The 23,658-nt window shown below is 45.9% G+C and overlaps 1 protein-coding gene across 1 annotated transcript in view; it reads right to left on the reverse strand.

Annotated features, from left to right (window-relative positions):
* GNPAT (glyceronephosphate O-acyltransferase) overlaps window positions 1-23,658 on the reverse strand; it is a gene marked incomplete in the record, with an annotated part of 1,227,276 nt that overhangs the window by 898,249 nt on the left and 305,369 nt on the right.

Genomic DNA, 23,658 nt, shown 5'->3' on the forward strand with positions numbered 1-23,658 from the left:
GTTCTGTGGGTTAGGTTTGAAAAAAGAATAGTGACAAGAAATCCTGAAAAACTCAAGAAAATCCCTTTGGCATGAAAGTAGGATACTCTTCTACTCGAAGTGATGAAGTGTGAAAATAAGGCCTGCTGGCTTCCATGAATCAAACTCAAGATATGTGGTTTCTGTTGTAAGAAAATTTCCTAGAAAAGCAGTTTCAGATCCAAGACAAGGGTGTCATTAAGGTGCTGCTGGTCTTCTTGAGGTTGAGATTTTGATCCGTCAAAAAAGAAGATCCAGAGGGCGGGGAAGAACAGGAGGTATTCTGCTGGTTTTTGAAATTGTGAATGCATGAATTTGAATAGTGAATTGAGATGGTAGGAAATTTGAAAAGATAGGTGGGCCATTGCTGGTGAATCCCAATTGATGCTAATGGTGACAATGCTGTCTATGTGAAACATCTTAATTTTATTGGGGCTGTGTAAGGGGTTCAAGAGCATACTCTGATCTTGTTTAATGCTCCATATGAGAGAAATCTTCCAGGTTGGAGCTTGTCTTCCTTGTGTTGGCAGTTATATGTTGAGCCGTTTAATAATATGCTGCAGTCTGAAATGAGGTCAGTTTTGAGGAGGAGATTCAGAGATTACATGCTTCTCATGTAAGTTTTTTTTGTTTGTCTTGGGGTGTCCGTGGGTTTTCTATTTTAGAAGAAGCTCCCCCCTGATGAAGAGGCCATGCTTGAGGTGCAGTTTGTGCATTCAGTCATGGATTACTGGTAGGGTATTCGAGCTATAGTGTTGGGTTGACAGCCATGTAGAGCCCTCCTGTGTTGTGGTTGGTAATGTCTGAAGTTGGGAGGATCAAGTGGGATGAGGTTCAGGGGTACCTAGTCTCTAGATGGGAGGATCCCTAATGCTGATAGAGTGGGGGTCCATGTCTGGGGGTGAGCTCTCCTGGTGTATCTCATGGTTTGTGTATGTTGTATGAGCATTGGTAGCTTGCATTCTCTGCATTTGGATATTTATGTTCATGCATCTTGTCCATAGATTCAGCCGTCCGCATCCAGTTTAGTAATGTGTGGGTAGTTCTTGTGCTGTCTGCTAGTGTATTATGCTTTGTCTGGTTTTATCTGTCTTATTAACAGATGTGAGATTCAGGCATAGGTCATTGCATAGCTTTTGCCCATAGCATAGAGGATGGTCGTTGCCTTTGATGTTTTGTTTATGTACCTCCATGGAGTGTTTGTCCTCCATGTGTGTGCTCCCTGTGGAGTGAGGGGGCTGTTTGTGATTTGCCTCGGGCTTGTTTTGATTTGGACTGTTTGCTGGTTTGGCAATGTGCCTTCAGCCTCAGGCAGCTCCCATATTTATTGTCCTTTTGAGATCATGGCTCCCCAGGGTGGAGGTTTTGAACTGTGGTTGAAGTTTTGCATTTGACCTGGTGTTGTACAATAAATTCCTCAGTTGGCAGGGAGGATGCCAATTAACCCTTGCAATTGCAGGAAGGCATGGCATGATGATTTGAATCTATGTTTGAGTTTGAAGTTGTTGACTTTCATAGTTTCTTTAGGTGTTTTTGTGCCATCTGCCAGAAAAATACAGGAAGGTGATTGTAATTATGCGTACTGCAAAAAAGGCATGGCTGGGATGGGTCTGAAGGCTTAAGCTGAGTTCTGTTCAATCAAATCATAGAAGTAATCAGTAAGTGTTTTTTCTTCTCTGTGAGAAAAGCCATCTGGGATTGTGTTTCCAGGTCCCAGTCTTGACAAATGAATTACTGAGTTCAGGTGTTACTGAATGTATAATTTGAATACTCTGGTATCCAATGCTGAGAATTATCGCTGCTCTGGCATAGGCCAAGTCCATTGCAAGAAATCTGAGGTGCTGTATTAGGCATGGTCGAAGGTCTGGGTCGGATTTTTTGAGGAAGTCCGTCTCCTGTGATTACTCATGCCAGTGGGCGCGTGAATACTAGATACTGTAGCCAAAATCAGCAATGCAAATGCATATCAATAAAATAAGATAGGGAAAATAGTGATTTCTTTTCTGGCCTATAGGAATTTGAACTTCTGGAGTGATCCTTGATCTCAAGGCCTTGTTCTAGAGCAGCCATAGAAAGTAAGGATTATCTGCTGAAGCTTCTGCTGCTGGCTTTGGGTAGGTTTGTTGATTGGCTCTTGTTTGGTGAGTAAAGGTCGAAGTGAAACCTTTTGTTTTGGGCCTCCATTGGTTTTATTGTTGGCCCAGTTGGAGGAAATGTCTTTTGATCATTTCAAAGCCCTCTTCCAAGATGTCTGGTTTGGAGTAATTCAACTTGCTGTTTTTTGTGTCTGTCCTGTAGTAGTGGTAGTCTATCTTTTATTACTGTATTCCTCTGGCTGGCAGCCACTGACTCCTGCTTTCTTGGATTCCCTTGTTTGACTAGTGCGCCTTTTGGCCTTGATCTCTTGCATGAATCCTTTTGATATTTCTCCTTTCTGTCCTTTCTCTGGTGCTAGTTGTTGGCTCTGTCGAGGCGAAATCAGTGTTTTTTAGGAGTTGTCTGTGTAGTTGGTTTGGATCTTTGCACAGGCTGTGCTCTTTTGTCCTCCTTCTTGCCCTGGATGCAGTGGCTCCCCTGTAGGGGCCTGTTTTTTGCCTCCTCTGGGAGTTTAGCCTGATGTTCTCTGGGCCTGTGATGGCCCTTTGGAAAGGTATGCTCATTTAGGCTCCTTTCTAGTGCCTCTCGGAGTATGCACAAGAAAAGATTATCAATAAACCCTGTTTTGAATGTTCCACTGATCTGGAGGATTTTAATGTGAGAAATCTTCAGGTGGCTTAGTATGCATTGATCAGTACAATTCCTTAAATTGTATCATATGCCAGCAACAGTTTAATGCCCTGGCAGAATATTTCAGAGTACTATAAAACCTTTTTTAATGGTCTTGAGCCCTGGCTCTAGACTCTCTACCCTCTAAGAAGTTATTAAGCAGTATTTGCTCTGAGAAATTATTTCTGAGTTAGGGGATAAATTTTTCTTAGGGGGATGTTAGAGATAAGTTTGGAAGTAATATTCTGGTCACTGAATGGTCTATGAGGAAGAGAATCAGGTGTCGTACTGACATCATTGTACACACATCTCAGAACAGATAGAGTAGTAAATGTAGATGGCCTATTCTGTACAGGGCAAGTGCTGGGGCAGGGATTTCTTTCTTTTGGCTGCAAAACTGGACAGGGTTCGAAAAAGAGTTTAAATGGAATGTTTGGAAAATGGGGTGGGGGAGGCTGAAGGGAGGCTGAAATATCAGTCCAGGCTGCAGTGGGATAGTAGACCAGAAGGAAGTGCTCATAAGGAATCTGAATCACTGGTGAGTAATCCGGGTTAGAAGTTCCAGGGGTGGGAGCAATTGGGGCCTGGGCAAACAAGCAAGGAGAGGAAGTTTTAAGGTTGTTTTGCTAGGGGTTGATGCTGGGGCAAGAGATAAAGGTCCCAGCCCTTCTGAAGAACCAGAGACTGGAGGATAGATTCCTCCAGCATTGGCAAAGGCATTGAAAGTGAAAGATCACAAAGGTCATAAGGAAGAAGGTAAGACTTCCCTGGTGGTCTGACAAACTGCCCACGGCAGGAGTAGAAATGTCCAAAGGTATGGTCAGAGGGAGCACTCCTGGGGTCCTTCAGTGAGGAGTTGGACCAGTAACTGCTGAGAACAGGGGTGGGAAAAGGGTTCGGGATCTGGAGAGGGAGGGCATGGCTCTGAGGGTAGCTGCTGGAGACAGGAGGAAGGCTGGATTTGGGCGGTTTCAGCTGAAAGCTTTTGTTTGCAGCCAAAGGTATGGGCCTCTGGCCCCGTATAGACGACGGAGACGCATAGAAAGTTTGGCAGCTTTTTGAAAGAAAAAGGCTTCAGACATCTCCGGTAAGAGTAAGCTGCCAGCCGAGGCACAGAGTGTCAAGTTGATACGTTGACTGGGGCCCTAGGTGGTCAGGGTGTAAGGTTGGAAACAAGGAAGGTGAGGCCAGTGTTTCAGCTTAGGTTTATATTTACCATAGGGTAGGCCGGAGTAGGGAAGAGTCCCCTTTCCGGGGTATTTAAGTCGGTGTCTTTGTCTAGGCTTTTTGAAATCTCTAAATTTGACCCAAGTCAGCTTCGGACGCCTTTTTAGAAAACGCAATCAAAAAAGCAAAGACTGAGGCCTTTTCAAGCTGGCTGATGCTGGTATACCCCAGAAGGTTGAAGGCAGGGCAAAGCGCTGATACGCCTTTGAATCCCCAGATCGGAAGGAGGCCAGTAAAGAAACAAATGTATATGGTATGGGTAGGTGCCCATCCTTAAAGGACATCTGGAAACAGCTGCACATATTGTTTCTGGGTGTGAGTGCCTGTATACCGAAAGGCATAATAATGTGTCAAGACTGTTGCACTGGGTATTGTGCAAACATTACAACCTTGGAGTAACTGAGAAGCATTGGAAACATGAGCCACTAATACAGAGAATGATATTACATATGTAATCACTCATTACCAACAGTTCAAAAAATAGATATAGTAGTCCATGAAAAGACAAAAGTAGCACTGATCATTGAAATCGCTACACCCAGTAATTAGTGTGTTTTATATACAGAGAGACGCACAAAGTCATACAATGACAGGATTTGCAGGCAGAAACAAGGGCAATGTGGAAGAAGGATACCCAGACAGTTCCAAAAGTAGTATGAGCAATGGGTCTCATAAAAAAGAATTTACAATGTTATTTAGATATGCTACCAATGCATGTGACTCTATGAAATGCAGAAGGATTCAGTTCTGGGCACTTTGCAAGTGTTGTAAAGAGCAGTTTTGGCTAAAATCAAAGACTGAAATTAAACTAATTTCACAAACGTTAATCATACTTTGACTTTAAGAATAGAGGCCATTCCTGCATTCCTCTCATGATATTAGAAAAGTACAGTTGTGTACCTACCATAAATGTAGATGTTCGGGTGTATTCACTGTTGCAGTCATTACACTTGGGTTATCCTGCTGGCAGGCTACCCGCAGTCGGCCTGAATTCCAAAGTCCTGATCCGGCGTCGGTTGCTGTTGCCTCTTCCCTGACGTCAGTGCACCAGGGGAATACAAGATGCAGCCGACACCATTTTCTTCAGTTTTTCTTGCCCAAGATGTCAGGTGCCCCCAAGAAGGTTAGCAATACATATTGCTTATAAAAACATACAGTAAAATAACAACAATACCTTCATCTACAAGAAAATACACCACATAGGTAGTACAGGATAGAGAAGTATAGATAAGTCCCAGCTAAGAAAGGTGGATGGAAGTTGGGTAACCTGGACTGCAACAGTGAATACACTCGAACATCTACATTTATGGTAGGTACACAACTGTACTATGTTCATCTTGTTTCACTGTTGCAGTCATTACACTTGGGTTGAATCCCAAAACTAAGGTAGGGCGGCTGTGTCTAAATAGGATTAGGAGTGGCTATGAGGCCCTGCAGAACTGCAGTGGCAAAGCCTGCTCTGGATTTAGAGTAAAGAGGTAAGTGATAGTGCTTGGTAAAAGTGTGCACTGAACTCCAAGTTGCAGCCTCCAAAATTTCCTTGGTTGGTACTCCTCTGAGAAAGGCTGCTGAAGTGGCTGCTGCCCTGGTAGAATGTGGCCTAATATTCTTAGGCACTGACTTGCCATGCTGTGCATAGCAGAAACGAATACAATGTCCTATCCATTTTGAAATAGTCTGCTTTGAGATAGCCTTTCCTTGTGATCCTGCAGCATATGCTACAAACAGTTGCTCAGTTTTTCTGAAAGCTTTTGTTTTGTCCAAGTAGAAGCGTAGCTGCCTGTGTATGTCCAAAGAATGCAGAAGTCTCTCCCCTTTATTCTGGGGATTTGGATAAAATGTTGGCAAATGAATGGTTTGATTAAGAGCCACACTGGATACTACCTTTGGCATAAATGTTGGGTTTGTCCTTAGAGAAACTCTGTCCGGATGAAAAATGATAAAAGGTTCCACTGCCATTAATGCCTGTAACTCTGAGACTCTTCTTGCTGAAGTTATTGCTAGGAACAGAGCAGTTTTCCATGATAAGATTTTTATATCAGCTGTATTGGCTGGCTCAAAAGGAGGCAGCGTGAGCTTTTCCAAGACAAAGTTGAGGTCCCATGTGGGTATCAGTGCTCTCCTTGGGGGTCTTATGTTTTTTGCTCCTCTGAGGTACTGTCTTAGCAGTGGATGAGAGAAAATAGGAGGTTCCGTATTGTAATGAGCTGAAATGGCAGAAGCAAGGATCTTAATTGATGAGAAGGATAGGCCTTTGTCCAGCATCTCAGTTAGGTATTGTAAAATCTGACGAATACTTGGAACAAGTGGTTCAAGTGCTTGTGCCTGGTTCCAAGCACAGAATCTCTTCCATTTTTCTGCATAAGCTTTTCTGGTGCTGGGCCTCCTGGCCTCCAAAATAACATCCATAACAGCTTTAGAGAGAGTTTTGTTCTGAGTGGCTATATTATCCGCGATGCAGCCAGATTTAAGGTTCTGAGTTGGCTGTGCAGGATCTGATTGTTTTGTTGAGTCGGAATTTGAGGTAATGTCCAGGCTGGGCCTTGAGACAAGCTCTTTAGGATTGGGTACCAGTGCTGGCGAGACCAGTCTGGGGCAATCAGTATCATTTTGGCTTCTCTTGTCTGACCTTTAGGAGTACCTTGGGAAGGAGAGGCAGAGAAGGAGAGGCATATACTGTAAGGGTTTTCCAGCTGAATGATAGAGCATCCACTTTCCATGCTTGCTTGTGATAAGTCCTTGTGCAGAATCTCTGTAGTTGGCAGTTGTGAGGGGAGGCAACTAGATCTATGTCTGGGCATCCCCATTTCCTTGTTATCATGCTGAAGATTTGTGGATCCAGTTTCCACTCGTGAGGATCCATGAGGTTCCTGCTTAGTTCATCTGCCAGAGTATTTGTCTTTCCTGGCAGGAATTGTGCTTGCAGATGTACTTGAAAAGCCAATGCTGTGTTCCACAAAGTCATGGCTTGTCTGCAGAGGGGGTAGGAATGTGTGCTTCCCTGCTTCTTTATGTACCACATGACTGCAGTATTGTCCGTCTTTATCAGCAGCTGTCCTGGATGAAGAAGATCCTTGAAGGCTGTCAGGGCATTCTGAAAAGCTAGCATCTCTTTTAGATTGATTTGAAGATGCATTTGGCTTGCAGGCCATGTGCCCTGAATACATTTTCCTGCCATGTGGGCCCCCCAGGCATAATCTGATGCATCTGTTGTTAGTGTCTGCCTGGCTGTGGGTAAAGTGAATGGCTGTCCCTTGTTGTGGTGACAGGCCTATGCCCACCATCGAAACTCCTGCTGCAGGCAGGGAATGAGGGTAATTATTGTTTCCAGGCTGTAGCAATGTTGAGTCCAAACACTTTTTAGATACTACTGTAGTTTCCTCATATGCAATCTTGCATATGGAATTAGCAGAATGCAGGATGCCATGAAGCCCAAAGCCTGCAGTATATTTCTTGCAGATAACTGGGTCTTTTATTGCCAACACTTTGAAGTAAGAAGTCAGTTGCCTTTGTTTGGTTGCCGTGAGATAAGCCATCTGGGCAGTTGTATTTAAGCTTGCACCCAGGAATATTATCTCTTGAGAGGGTACTAGTTTTGATTTGTTTTCGTTTACTGTGTACCCTAGGCAAATTAGTAATCTTTTTACAAATACCAGATGCTTTAGCAGAATGTCCTGGTTCTCTGCTTGAATAAGGCAGTCATCCAAGTAAGGACATATTTGAATTCCTCTTTGTCTGCAAAAAGCAATTACCGGTGCCAGGCATTTTGTGAAGAGCCTGGGCACAGTAGATAAGCCAAAGGGCAGTGCAGAGAATTGGTAATGCATTGATGCAGCTATGAATCTGAAGTATCTTCTGCAAGATTGTCTGATTGGGACATGCAGGTATGCCTCTTTTAGATCCAAAGTTACAAGCCAAGCCTTCTTACCCAGCATGGGCATAAGCTGCTGCAAAATCAACATTTTGAATTTTGGAACGTCCAGAAATGTGTTTAGAATAGACAGGTCCAGTATTGGTCTCCAGGCTTTGTCCTTTCTGGGTACCAAGAAAAGTCTTGAGTAAAATCCTTGTCCCTGCTCTTGCTGTGGTACTCGCTGAATGGCCCTCATGTCCATAAGGGATGAAACTTGTTTTTGTGCCTCTGCCCATTGATTGTGTGGCAGGTCTGGTATACCTTTTGCCCTTGTCAGTGTGTGAAAGTGGAACCTGTAGCCCTGAGATACTATATTCAAGACCCATTTGTCCTGGGTGATAATGTACCAATTTTGAGAAAAAAGTGCTAGTTTTCCCCCTAAGGGGGCTGACAAAAGATAAGTGTTTGGTGCTAGCAGAGGAAAGTCATTGGGACTGTTTCCTGTATGGCTGTGATTTGTCTTCTCTGCTTTTGGAGGTAGAAGCACCCCATTGTTTAGGCCTGTAAGAGCCTTGGGGCTGGGGTCTGTATCTGCCTCTTTGTGGCCTGTCTGACACCAGAAAGGACCAATTCGTTGTAGGCCAGTTCCTGCTAAATCTGGGTGGCTGCACCTGTAAGAAATCCTTAACTGTCTGTATAGATTTCGCTTTGTCCTCCATTTTCTTCAACACCTCTTCTGCTTTAACACCAAACAAAGTATCATGCTGTAATGGAGCATCCAATAATTTTGCTTTAACATGATCTGGCAGATTCTGTTCCTTTAACCAAACATGTCTCGTAATGACAGAACCCGTAACAGCGGCCCTGCAAGAGGCCTCCAGAGAATCAAAAGCACATTGCAAAGTATGATTTCCCACTTGTTCAGCTGCATGCAATAAATCCTGCATTTCCTTGTTTTCTGCAGATTCAGAATTTGTTAACATTTTCTGTTTTAGCAGTGACATTTAGTATTGCTGATATTTAAGCATATGGAACTGACAATTTAAAGCTCATACAGCCAAGGTAGCAGAAGTGTAAACCTTTATCCCCCATCTGTCCAGAGCCCTTGAATCCCTATCAGAGGGGATAGGGTTTTTTGCAGTGGAAGCCTTGACCCCTTTGGGACCCTGACAGATAGTTTCTGGGTCAGTATTAGGGTTTTTATAAAGAAATTTATGTGAATCTGGAACCCTGTAGTATCAGTCTGGTTTAACAGGTGCAGGAGGTAGAGAGTCAGGAGATAGGCCGGACTCTGAAAATACATCATCTACAATGTCTAAAACGGGGAATAGCAAAAGGCCTGTGCTGGGGTAGTAAAAGAAAGTCTCTGAGCCTTTTCTTAGATTCTGAGTAATCTTGACTCTCCCAGTGAAAGTGCTCCCTCCTGGTATGCAGAGTTTCTCCAAAAGAATAATCCTCAGGAGGAGAGGCTGAAGGGATAGATTCTTCAGCATCAGAATCCTCATAGGGAGGAAGAGAGTATTCCTGTTCAGAAGAGGAGTTAGAGGAAATGGAAACCTGATCTGAAGATTCATATTCTGTCTCTTGCCTAGGCCTTTTATCAGGAGGGGGATGGGAACCCCTGATCAAAGTAATAAGGTCTTCGGCCATTTTGAGCATCTGTTTTTTTAGGCATGGAAGACTGTCCATGGGACTGCTGCACTTGTTTCTTTGTCTTTAGTGGTGCTTTAGTCTTTGCCTTTGAAGCTGAAGTCGGTTTTACATACAACTGTGTAGGCCTGAAAACACCCTCAGAAGCCGATGCCTGCTCAGCGGCTCTGGACCCATCTGAGGGCATATTTTCTGAGTGTCCAATACCTTGAGTTTCCTATGGCCTAGTCGGCTCCACGTGGGAGTCGGAAGCGGCCTGTGGCTCTAAGGTAGCGGGCGTCAGGGGCTGCGAAAGCCCCTCACTGAGAACCGGCAAACCGGCAACTGGCTTAGAAGAAGCCTCATCATCAGTTTTGGACCTCAGATGCCTGTCCTTTTCCTTGCATTTCTTGTGAATTGCGGTAGTCGGATGGTTATCCGACGACATTGTGTAATTAAATCTCTGGCCAAAGTAATGAAAAGCAAAATCGTGCCAACGCTTAACAGTGCATTGGTTAAATCTAGCACAAAACCTACAATTAGCAACGTCGTGATCAGGGGCTAGGCAAGGAATACAATAAGAATGGAAGTCTTTATGAGGTATTTGCTTCCCAGAAGAAATACAATTATTAACTTTTTCTGACATCGGTCTGGAGTAAGAAAAAAAGTTTCTCCAACGGGGTACTTAGCTTTAAATGAAGACTTCGGTCTGAAATTCGAACATGAAAATCTCAGGAGTCGGCTGACTGGCACTTGCAAACTACTTTTGCTTCGAGCACTGCGCGGCAAGAAAGACTGAAGAAAATGGAGTCGGCTGCATCTTTTATACCCCTGGCGCACTGACGTCAGGGAAGAGGCGACAGCAACCGACGCCGGACCAAGACTTTGGAATTCAGGCCGACTCCAGGTAGCCTGCCAGCAGTATAACCCAAGTGTAATGACTGCAACAGTGAAACACGATGAACATCTGAAAAGACTTGGAGAAATTAAACCATAAGAAGCCATATATACACACAAATACACACAAGCGAACAAGCTTGTATGTTTTTGCCTGTCTCTTTCATAATCGTGCCTTTTTTTCCTATCACTGATCTCATTTGTATAATTTATTGTAATCTTCTATTACTTGTACGTTTCCATTTTCTTTTACATGTTTCTTTCCAAGTTTATATGTATATAATTTGCATTATGTCTTATGGAGGTTTGCTCCCCAGACCTTCTCTCTGAAAACTGAATTAATGCCAAGTCAGACTTCCCTGTTAAACAAATGTTAAGTAAACAAAATATACAAAATTTATGAGGTTAAATTGTATAATTAGCTTCAAGCTGCAGCAGAATTAGAAGTTATGTACTCACCATAACGTTCCATCTGAGTAGGTAGTTCATTTGTCTGCAACCTGTGGGTTACGGATCCGATATCGGATCCAAGCCGGCAACTTGTTTCAAGCTAATGGATCCGAGCTCCTAGCTCCTCCCTTCACCCATAATCCCCTGCTAACTCTCCATGACCTCAGATCGAGTTTGCCTCTCAATATATATCCAACAAAGGATATCTAACAACTAATAGATCCGAAGAAGGTCAGGGGAAGGAGGGGGGATGGTTGCAGACAAATGAACTAAATACTCAGATGGAACGTTATGGTGAGTACATAACTTCTAAATCTGAAGTAGGATGTTCATTTGTCAGCAACCTGTGGGACAGAGTCCCCAGCTACCTGCACCCTGGGTGGCCATCATGGAAGGATATTACGAAGCACCTCAGAGCCAAAGGATGCTCTCCCTCTAGAAAGCAGGTCTAGCTTGTAGTGGTTGATAAAGGTATGAGATGAAGCCCAAGTGGCTGCAGAACAAATATCATCCAAAGGAACTCTAGACTTGAAAGCCGCAGAAGTAGAAATGGAGCGGGTGGAATGAGCACGAACTCCTTCTGGTGCGGGTCTACCCGAGGCTTGATAAGCCAGGAGGATACATTGGGAAATCCAGCGAGATAAAGATACTTTAGAGATAGCTTTTCCCAAGTTAAATTTGGCAAAGGAAATGAACAGCTGGTCAGATTGTCTATGGCCAGCTGTCCTATGAGTATAAAAACAAAGCTGCCTATGAACATCCAATGAGTGCAGCTTGTATTCACCCTTATTTTGATATTTAGGGAAGAAAACCGGTAAATTTATGGATTGGTTTATGTTGCTTTCTGATGCTATCTTGGGAAGAAAGGAGGGATTGATCCTGAGGTACACTCTATCAGGGTGAAAAATCAGGTATGGAGGCTTCACAGAAAGAGACTGAAGTTCCGACACTCTTTTCGCTGAAGTAATGGCTACAAGGAATGCTGTTTTCCATGACAAGAATTTGAGATCCACTGAAGCAGCGGGTTCAAAGGGTGGAGCAGTCAAAGCTTGAAGAACTAAAGTAAGATCCCATGGTGGTACGGCTTCTTTTACAAGGGGTCTAAGTAAAAAGGTACCCTTGAGAAAGGTTTTGCACAATTTGGCTGACATCAAGGGCCCTGTATCATGTCCCACATGATAATGAGAAATGGCTGCCAATTGCACTTTGACAGTTGAACAACTAGCGCCTTCCTGAAAGAGTTCAGTTAGGAAGTCTAAAATGGATGGAAGAGGAGCCGTAAAGGGATCTAGATCGCGGCACTCCGCCCAGATGGAAAAACGTTTCCATTTACTGTGATACACTTTCCTGGTGGAGGGCTTATGCGCTGCCGTGAGGATGGCTTTGACTGGTGAAGAGATACCGGGAGTCCTAACTAGGAGTGGAATTGGAGCAACCAAGCTGTCAGTTTCAGATTGTCCAGGTTTGGAGTTGGCAAGTCCAACGGATGGGAGATGAGATCCGGAATGGGATCTAGAATCCAAGAGTGATTCACAAGGTGAGACCACAGGTAAGGGAACCAAATTTGTCGAGGCCGGAATGGGGCAATGAGAATCATCTTGCTCCCCAACCGCGAGGCTTTCTGTAAGAGTTGTATCATCATTGGAAGAGGAGGATAGGCATAGAGTAGACCGGGTTGCCAAGCATGCACCAGAGCGTCTCTTGGAGATTCCCCTGGTGGGGGAATTAGAGCGAAGAAATTGTCGCATTTGGCATTTGATGGAGATGCAAAAAGATCGCAGCAGGGTTGCCCCATGTTGCGAATATCTGCTTCACTACTAGAGGATTGAGAGACCACTCGTAAGGGGTAAGAAGGGTGCAGCTGAGCTTGTCCGCTAGGATGTTGGTCCTCCCCGGAATGTGCGTTGCAATCAGAAAGCATTTGGTGGAGATCACCCATTCCCACACTCTCATGGCTTCGCGGCAAAGAGGATAAGATCTGGTTCCCCCCTGTTTGTTGATATACCAGACCACTGACATGTTGTCCGAGTGAATTGCAATCGTTCCTGCGGGGAGGAAGCTCTGAAGTGCTTGCAACGCCAACAGCACCGCCCTCATCTCCAGAACGTTGATATGCAGGGAGGTCTCTGTATCGTTCCATGTGCCTTGGACTGTCCTGCCTGAATAATGCCCCCCCACCCGAGGCGAGAAGTGTCCGTGGTCACCGTGGCGATAGGGGGAGAGGTGCAGAAGGGACGGCCCGTATGGAAGTTCGATGCTTGGAGCCACCATAGTAGCGCCCTTCTGCAAGCCTTGCTGATAGCAATGGGATGGTGGAGAGGAAGGGATAGGAAGGACCATTGCACTAACAATGTCCATTGCAGGACTCGCATGTTCAAACGGGGGCATGGAAGGAGTGTAATCGCTGCCGCCATGGAGCCTAGTGCCCTCAGGATCAATTCCGCTGGTGAAGCCTCTGAATGAAGGATAGCCCGCACATGAAGTTGTAGGTTTCTGATTCTCTCGGCAGTTAGGAAGGCTCGCAAATCTCTGGTGTCTATTCTGGCACCTATGAATTCTATGATCTGTGTTGGAGCCAGTAAAGATTTGCCAACATTGATAGTAATGCCTAGTTGTGGGGCTAGATGGAGAAAGAAGTCTCTGGCCGAGCAAAGTAGATGTCTTGTTGGTGCGGTCAGGAGCCAGTCGTCCAGGTACGGGAAGACCTGAATTCCCTGGAGTCTCAGGTGGGCCGCAATCACTGCTAACACTTTGGTGAACACCCTGGGGGCTGTGGTGAGGCCAAAGGGAAGGACCCTGAACTGGTAGTGACTGGCTCCCAGCCGGAAGCGAAGGAACCTCCTGGATCGTTTGTCCATTAAGATGTGGTAACATGCATCCTTGAGGTCTATAGAGCACATCCAATCGTTCTCCCTCAAAAGAGGGAGGAAAGATTGAAGAGTGACCATTCGGAATTTTTCCTTGGTTACTGACAGGTTCAAGCGGGAAAGGTCTAGGATGGGTCTCAGATCCTCTGTCTTTTTTGGCACCAAAAAGAACCTGGAGTAGAACCCTAATCAGAGCTGGTCTTGGGGGATGGGCTGGATGGCTCTTTTTCTTAGCAGCTGTTGTATTTCTGCGGCTGCGGCCTCCCTCTGATCGGGTGGTACATCGGGGAGGTTCTTGGACTGGGGGACATGAAGTATTGGTATTTTGTACCCTCTGGATATGATGCAAAGCACCCAGCGGTCTGTTGTAATGGACTCCCATGCCGCTAGATGTTTTGAAAAATGCCCCCCCGACTGCCTCCAGAGTGGAGCAGCCGGGCAACCCCTCAGGGCTGCTGTGTGGGCCACTCAGAGAAAGGTTCTCTGGACCCAAAGTTTCTCGGAGCCCCTCTGCCCCTGGGGCGACGTCCTCCCTGTCCACCTCTGCAATGGTAGGACTGGTTGTCTGGAGCTGGTTGGGAATGTTGTGATTTCCGGAACCATATCTTCTTCTGACCCTTTTGGTTCCTTGAAAAGGACCGCTGTGGAGCAGAGAAGCGGACTCCGATGGCAGACGTCTTCCCGTCCTTCTCAATCTGGACAAGCATCTCGCGAACTGTTTTGCCAAATAGGGCAGAACCATCAAAAGGGGCGTTCGGGAAGGACGCTTTAAAGGGCTCCGTAAAGTCGCAATGACGGAGCCAGGTCTGACGTCTCATGACTAGGCCTGCTCCGCTAGCCCTAGCGGCTCCCTCTGTGGCGTGGGACAACAGCCACATAGAGATGTTTGAAATAGATCTCAGAGTGGCCATTCAGGTGGAGTACAATTGTTTATCCTCCTCCGACATGGACTCAGGGGGGGATGCAGTGTATTCTTTGATAAGATCCCACTGCATCCTGATGACATGTGCCATATAGTTCAGAGACCTTACTGAGATCCATCGAACGGGACTCTTAGCTCGGTGGATGGACTGAGGGACTCTCCTGAGCCAATTCCCTCTTTGTGGCTGCCATCAACATGGCATCTACAGGGGGGCCCTTACTCAAATGTGACCGGTCTGAGGGGGGGCTAAGAATCCTATCCGGTCGCTTCGGTATTGGCTCCACGGTGTCTGGATCCTTCCACGCTCTGGTGGTAATGAGGTCCACCAGGGGGTCAGCTGGAGGGGACACCCAGGAGGTAGACGGGCCTGCCTCGAATGTCTCCAGAAACACGGACTCGTCAGAGGAAGACTTAGGGGCAGACCACCCACCTCTGATTCTCAGCATCTCCATGATGTCTCCAAAGGAGACATCCTCAAGGGGCGATCTTGGGGAGCCTTCCCTTCCTCCAAGTCCATGTCCTCGGTTAAGGACTCAGGGAGTCCACGTGCCTCCTTTTGCACTTATGCTTGCGGGAGCTTGCTCGGGGACTGTCCGAGGAGGCCTCGCCAGCAACATCTTGTTCCAATGGAACTATCTGTGACATCGAAGCAGGCTGCCCCTTTGGCCGGGTGATGGAAGCCTGGCCCAGCAGAGAGGGAGTGCAGGGAGGAGTCGATGCAAGGACCGAGGGTCCGGATGCTCTCAACAGAGCCCTCTCCACAACATCGAATGCCGAGGGAGAGCCACTCTCCAATGGATCCGAAAGTCGGCTCCCACTCGAATCCGATGAAGGGATCAGAGCCGGCGCCGAGACCGTCGGATCCGAGGGACCAGTGTGCTCTGACCTGGACGGAGCCGAAGGCACACTGAATCCCCCGGATCTGAAGCTCGGACCACGGCTCCGAGAGGTCGGATTAGACAGGCTCAAGGGCAGGGTCGGATCCGAAGTACCAAGTATTGTCGGCGCCAACCCACCCCCGGCTCCAAGGCTGCTCGGCTCCGATTGCTCCGAACCCGGGTAGCGGGTCGGAGAAGGAGCAATTGGGTGGAAAAAAGGTGTCGAGCTCCCCCCCTGAGGGGGGGGGGGAGGCAAGAGCACTCCCATCTGCAGCTGGGCCTGGATGAACCTTCGCATCATCCGGTCCAAGTCTGCATCTGATAAACTGAAGGTAGATCTCGAGGAGGCCACCGAAGCAGGCCTGGAATGCCGCCTCGATGACCTCGATGGAGATCGGGTCTCCTCCTCCTCGGGCCCCGGGGAGAAAGAAGGGGATCGGAGCCGAGGAGGAGGAGACCTAGAAGCAGTGGAGGGAGAAGCCCGCTTAGCTGGTGGGGTCAAAACGGAGGACTCGGCCCGCCGCTTGTGGTGCTTCTCCCTCCATTTCTCCCTCCTGGCCTCCCTGTCCTCCGACACTTTAGCGGGAGTTTGAGTCCCAGTCGGAGGCAGGGGGGCAGGAGTGGCAGCCACCACAGGCTGTGGTGGAGCCACGGGAGCAGCAGAGGTAGCGGAGGCCGAAGCTGAATCCGGGGGTAGAAATCCCGCCAGGACCAGCTTCGACCTCCGTTCTTTCAGTGCCCTGGGGTTGAACGCTGCACAGATAGTACAGCCCGAGGTGAGGTGTTCAACCCCAAGGCACCGAGCACCCGAGTGTGGCCATCAGCCGGGGAGAGCTTATGGCCACACTCGGTACATTTAGAAAATATGGCTTTTGGGGCCTCAGCCATTCCTTTTTTTTTTTTTTTTTTTTTTTAACTAAAAAAGGAAAAACAACTACACACACACACAGGCCCCAAAAGACACGCAACAAACACTCGCACACTAGCGACCAGCGAAGGGAGGGTACCAATTAAAAAATAAGGAACCTAACTCAGACACACTTTAAAAGTATTAATTTAAACTAAAAAAGAAATTCCTGATGGAAAGTACTTAGAAAAAGGTAACTTTTTCCTCACTTATCTGTAGAGCTCAAAAAGGATCCAGCCATCACAAGCGCGGCAAACTTGATCTGAGGTCATGGAGGGTTAGCAGGGGATTATGGGTGAAGGGAGGAGCTAGGAGCTCGGATCCATTAGCTTGAAACAAGTTGCCGGCTCGGATCCGTAACCCACAGGTTGCTGACAAATGAACATCCTACTTCAGATTATTTGATTCCCTTAGTTTCTGTATGCATAATGTGAAATTCTATACAAACGACTCAAGGCTTGCCCATGACAACAGGTACTCATGCTTAGCTTTTCAAACTTAAATAATAAAGTAGGTTCTTATATAATTTTGCTTTTGCAAGGTATGGGTCATGTTTGAATATGTTTACAGTGACCATCTTAATCAAAGATAAAACATAATAAAAAAAATTAAACACAAAGTTCTTCATATGCTTTTACATGAAAAAGCAAACACAGCATAGCAAACTATTTTTATTGCTGGGAATTTTTAAAGCATCCTTATCTTCTTTCTGTAACATCCTTAATAACAAAAAGGTAAACTAAAGTGGAAAAGTACAGTTGTGTACACTTACCATAAATGTAGATGTTCGAGTGTATTCACTGTTGCAGTCATTACATTTGGGTCATCTGCCTGCAGGTAGCCCTCAGCCGGCCTGAATATCAAAGTCCTGGATTCCTGTGTCGGATGCTGTCTCTTCTTCCATGACGTCAGGTCGTCAGGGGTATAAAACATGCAGCCGATGCCATTACATCAGTTTTTCTTGCCCCAGATGTCAGGTGCCCCCACAATGGGAAGCAATTATATGATATGTCACACCTCCATCAAAAAGCAAATACACCAGAAAGCTTAAAACAAGAAGCAAAGGTAGAGCCAAGACAAGTCAGGGTGCTGGAGGGAGGGTAACCAGGACTGCAACAGTGAATACACTTGAACATCTATGTTTATGGTGAGCGTACACAAATGTACTATGTTCTTCGTGTTTCACTGTTGTAGTCATTACATTTGGGTAGATTTCCAAACCTAAGGAAGGGAGGAAGAAGTTAGAGAGCATTAGGACCAGCTATTAAGCCCTGCAATACGGCAGTGGCAAAACCAGCTCTGGATTTAGAAAAAATAGGTATGTGGTAATGCTTGGTGAAGGTATGAACCGAGCTCCAGGTAGCAGCTACTAGAATGTCCCTGGTAGGGACCCCTCTGAGAAAGGCTGTAGAGGTAGATGCAGCCCTGGTGGAATGTGATCTTATCTCCCCTGTGGGGTAGGTTTTCCATGGTGCTCATAGCAGAAATGAATGCAATGGGCTAGCCATTTAGAAATGGTTTGCTTTGAAATGGCCTTCCCCTCTGCCCCTGCAGCAAAGCCAACTAGCAGCTGCTCAGATTTTCAGAGAGGTTTTGTCCTGTCCAAATAAAATCCAAGTTGTCTGTGCACATCCAAATAATGCATAATTCATTCTCCTTTGTTTTGTGGACTGATTTAGGGCCACACTAGACACCACCTTGGGCATAAAGGAAGGATTGGTCCTGAGGGAAACCCTGTCTGCATGGAAGATAATGAAGGGTTCCACTGCCATGAGGGCCTACAGTTCAGACACTCTTCTTGCTGAAGTGATGGCTAGAATGAAGGCTGTTTTCCAAGAAAGGAATTTCAACTCTGCAGTTGCAGCTGGTTCAGATGGAGGGAGAGTAAGCTTTTCCAATACAAAGTTAAGGTCCCTGGCTGGAGTAGGGCCTCACCTTGGGGGGGGGGGGGGTTGAGTCTTCAATTTTTAACCCTTCTGAGGAATTGCTTTAACAGTGGGTGAGAGAAGAGGGGTGGTTCAGTATTATAATGTGCTGAAATTGCTGAGGCATGAATTTTAATTGACGAGAAGGATAGGCCCTTGTGGAGCATTTCTAAGTACTGAAGAATATGAGGTAAACTGGGCACCGTAGTGCCCATACCCTGGGTCTGGCTCCAAAAACAGTACAGTTTCCACTTTTTAGCGTAGGATTTTCTAGTACTAGGTCTCCTTGCTTCTAGAATGATGTCTAGCACCTGCTTACCGAGGGATGCTATTGGAGAGCTCAAGGAATTAGCCAGGCTGCAAGGTTCAGGGTTTGAAGCTGAGGGTGCAGAACCTGGCCCGCCTGCTGGGAAAGCAGGGAAGGTGTCTGAGGTAGGTGCCATGGATCCAGCAATATCATGCTGTGCAAGAGGGTGTACCAGTGCTGGCGAGGCCAGTCTGGTGCAATAAGAATTGTCCTTGGTTTGTCCTGTTTGATCTTTAGCAGAACCTTCGAGAGGAGAGGCAGAGGGGGAAGGCATAAACCGAGAGGCTTTCCCAGGTGAAGGACAGGGCATTCATTTTCCAAGCTTGACTGTGGGGAGTCCTTGTGCAGAATTTGTCCAATTGGTAGTTTTGGGGGGAGGCAAAAAGGTCCATCTCTGGAGTCCCCCATTTGTTTCTCAAGAGGTTGAATATTTTTGGTTCCAGTTTCCATTCGTGTGGGTCCATGAGATTTCTGCTTAGGTCGTCTGCCAGTGAATTTAGCTTGCCTGGCAGAAATTGAGCTTGTATGTGCACCTGGTAGCTCAAGGCTGTGTTCCACAAAGCCATGGCTAGCCTGCAGAGAGGGTACCACATAACTGTGGTGTTGTCTGTCTTTAACAATAATTGTCCTGGAAGGATGTGGTTTTTGAAGGCTGTCAGAGAATTGTGTAGACCTCTCTTTTTGGTTGATATGCAGGTGCATCTGACTCGGGTTCCATTTCCCCTGAATGCACTGCCCTGCCAAGTGAGCCCCCCATGCACAGTCTGATGCATCTGCAGTCAGGGTTTGAGCGGTGGGGGTAGATTGAAAGGGAACCCTTTGCTGAGATGGGAGGCCTCTGCCCACCAAAGGAACTCTGCCTTTAGACAAGGAATGATAGGAATCACTGACTCCAGGTCCTGAGAATGTTGACACCACAGGCTTTTTAGATACCACTGTAGTTTCCTCATATGCAGTCTTGCATATGGAATTAGAAGAATGCAAGAGGCCATGAACCCCAGGGCTTGCAAAATTTTCCTTGCAGACAGCTGAGTCTTTGTGGCTAGTAGTTTGAAGTAGGCTGTCAAATAAACTTGTTTCTTTGGTGTGAGGTAAGCCATCTGGGAAGTTGTGTTCAAGCTTTCTCCCAGGATTACAACCTGTTGGCAGGGTACCAGATGAGATTTCTTTTCATTTATAGTGTACCCCAGCGAGGTTAGAAGCTTCTTTACAAATGCCAGATGTTTTAATAGCATGTCCTGGCTTTCTGCCTGAATTAGACAATCGTCCAGGTATGGGTATATTTGAATATTTCTCTGTCTGCAAAATGCAATGGCAGGAGCTAGACACTTTGTGAATACCCTGGGCGCAGTAGATAAGCCAAAGGGTAGTGCAGAGAATTGATAGTGCATGGAGCCTGCTCTGAAGCGTAGGTATTTCCTGCAAGATTCTCTTATTGGAATGTGCAGGTAAGCTTCCTTTAAGTCTAAGGTTGCCAACCAGGCATCTTTGCCTAGCACAGGAAGCAGTTGTTGAAATGTTAGCATTTTGAATTTTGGGATTACCATAAAGGTGTTTACAATAGAGAGGTCCAGGATAGGATGCCAGGAGCTGTCTTTTCTGGGTACCAGGAAAAGTCTTGAGTAAAAATCTTGTCCCCTTTCTTCTGCTGGGACAGGTTGAATAGCCCCGATACTTAGAAGAGCGAGAACCTGCTGTTGAGCCTCTGCCCACTGATTTGGGGGTAGGTCTGGCCAACCGTTTGGGGTTGGTAAAGTGTGGAAGTGGAATCTGTATCCTTGGAAAACTATATTTAAAACCCATTTGTCCTGGGTAATAAGTTCCCAGTTTTTTGCATGCAGGGCGAGCTTTCCTCCTAAGGGAGCAGGCAGTTGAGTAGGGCTTGGAAGGGTTAAGGTTAAGTCATTGTGACATTTTTCCATAGGGGGGTGTCTTACTATTTCCAGCTTTGTAAGTGGGAGCCCCCCACTGCTTAGGCCTGTGTGCAGCCTAAGACTGTAACCAATGTTTAGCTTTTCCTCCATCTTTTTAAGGACTTCTTGTGCCTTGTTGCCAAACAGGTGGTCTTGGTTTAAGGGAGCATCCGGTAATTTAGCTTTAACATGATATGGCAAGTTTTGCTCCTTAAGCCAAGCATGCCTTCTAAGTACAGACCCAGTGACAGCAGCCCTGCAAGATGCTTCTAAAGAGTCAAAACCACATTGCAAAGTATGTTTACCAACTTGTTCATCAGCATGCATTAAATCCTGTAATTCTTTATGTTCAGCACAGTCAGGAATCAACATCATTTTCTGTTTAAGTAGTCCCATAATATGCTGCTGATACTTTAACATATGAAACTGGCAATTTAAGGCCCTAATGGCCAAAGTAGCAGACGAGTATACCTTCTTACCCCACCTGTCTAAGGCCCTGGAATCGCTATCAGAGGGGGTAGGGTTTTTGGCAGCAGTAGCCTTAATGCCCTTTGGTCCTCGGGAAATGGTTTATGGATCCGCAGTAGGATTCTTGAAGAGCAACTTGTGAGAGTCAGGTACTCTGTAATACCTGGCAGGTTTTCTGGGAGCTGGAGGTAAAGTATCTGGGCCAGGCTAGATTCCAAGAAGGCATCATCTACAATGTCCAGAACAGGAGGGATAGCTAAAGGCCTGTATTGAGGGAGGAGTAAGAATTCCCTAAGCCTCTTTTTGGAGTCAGAGTAATCCTGGCTTTCCCAGCGGAAATGTTCCCTAAGAGTGTGCAAGGTTTCACCAAAAGAAAAAATCTTCTGGAGGGGAAGCAGAGGGAATGGAATCCTCTGCATCAGAATCCTCATAGGTAGATAAGGGAAAATCATGGTAATCAGAAGAAACAGAAATTTCAGAATCCTGATCAGAAGAATCAGAAGGAAAATCAGTTCTAGTTCTCTTAGAGGGGGAAGGCTGGCTTCCCCTAATTAAAGTAATAAGGTCTTCAGACACTCTAAGCATTTGTTTTTTAGGCATATGGGCCTGACCATGCTGTTTGGACATCGGTTTTAGGCCTTGATGGAGTTGGTTTAAAACGCAAATCTGTAGGCATGAATACACCCTCAGAAGCCAGTGCCTGCACAGTGGCTCCGGACCCATCCAAGGTAGAGACATCCACAGGTTCCATAGTCGACGAAGCATCTTGCGGCATACTGGACTCCAAATGGGTCTCAGTAAAAGGCCAGCGAATTTGAAGTAGCGGGTATCAGGGGCTGCGAAAGTGCCTCACTGAGTACCGGCGAACTGGCGACTAGCTTAACGAAAGCATTGTCGGCAGTTTTGGACCTATGCGGTCTGTCTCTGTCTTTATTCTTTCATTTTTTCAGAATATCGGTAGTCGGATGGCTTACCAAAGCCATTTCTGGATATTTAAAGTGAGTACCAAAATAATTTGCTGCGAAAATATACAGACAACAAATGGTTCAGGGTTGAATAAGGCACAAAACCGACAGCGAGGGACGTCATGGTTTGGGCCTAAGCAAGGGATGCAGTACGAATTAAAATCTTTATGAGGTATTTGCTTTCCACAGGTAAGACAATTGTTTACTTTTACTGACATCAGTTAAGAGCAAGGAAAAGGATCCCTAACCGGGTACTTAGCTTTTTTGAAGACTTCGGTTCTAAAACTCGAAAACGAAAATTTCAGGAGTCGGCCAACCGGCACTTGTGAACTGCTTCTGCTCCAGGCACCGCGCGGCAAGAAAGACTGATGTAATGGCGTCGGCACATGTTTTATACCCCTGACAACCTGACGACATGCAAAGAGAGAGAGACAGCATCCAACGCAGGAATCTAAGACTTTGATATTCAGGCCGTCTGAGGGCTACCTGCAGGCAGATAACCCAAATGTAATGACTGCAACAGTGAAACATGAAGAACATCCCATCCTTTAAAAGTTTATACAGTTCATAAAACAAAATACTAACTGCTACTACCGCTACTAAGCAGTGAGAGTGGATGACAGGTAACTATGAGAAGTAGTATCAAAGGCTCAACATGCTACACAATCACCTCTGATAGTGAGCAGTTAAGAAGCTTCTAAGTTCTAGAGTCACACCAAGACCTTAGCAGGTGGCAAATAAAAACAGACTGATCAGTGCTGAGGTGCCATCTTTCTGAAAGGAAGTTAAATGTTGGCCTTATCTGCCTCAGCTGGTGATAGTTTAGATGAGTGTAAACAGCTTGTGGCACAGGCTGATAAAAATTAAGGGCAAGTTATTAATTTCTTTATAACACCTAAACCTTAGTCATCCACTGTTTACATCTTTACATGAGCACCACATACAAATAATGCGTATGGCCTTTTTGTTTCTTCTGCAGTGAAGTGTATTTTGGTGGTAACCCCCTCTACCCCCCCACCCCAATTTCAGTGATGATGGGCCTCTTGTGAGAGATTAGTAACTTGAAATGCAAGCTTAAACACATTCAATAATCCCTAGCTTCAGGTCAAAGACAATTTTACCCACAGTACTTTACTCCTGCAACACTACCCTCAGGCTTTCAGAGGGTCATAATGGTGTAGCATGCTGGACAGTCTCCCTTTTTTGGAGAGGTAAACCAACTACAACTGCTTACTCCTGTCCCTCCCTGGGGCTAAAATAATCATGCAAGTTGGGTTGTCTGGGTCAGAGCCAAAGTTTCACCCCTTTATACCACAAGGCTTTCTTACAAACTCTGCACTGCTGTACAAAACGCATCACTTAAGGAAAATAAAAAAGATAAAATTAAACACCACATTACATTATCAACAAAATACTTACCTACTCTTACACATTTTTAAGCAAATCACTTTCTTATCTTTATTACTTAATCACTGAGTAAATGATCTTATCATCTATTTTTAAATATGGTGCCACGAAGGTTGAACTTTCAGAGAAAGATGGAGGGGTTACCGGGGGCAGCTGGGCAGGCACATTGCCATATATACTGACTGAGAGGAATGTCCCTGAGTTTTTGAGGCTTTTACTTTAGTTTTGTAGCACTTTGTCATTGCTGTTTAAATTCCTA

This window comes from Protopterus annectens, chromosome 1.part0 (assembly GCF_019279795.1).
Source record: "Protopterus annectens isolate FY-2018-M chromosome 1.part0, PAN1.0, whole genome shotgun sequence".
Lineage (NCBI taxonomy): Eukaryota > Metazoa > Chordata > Ceratodontiformes > Protopteridae > Protopterus > Protopterus annectens.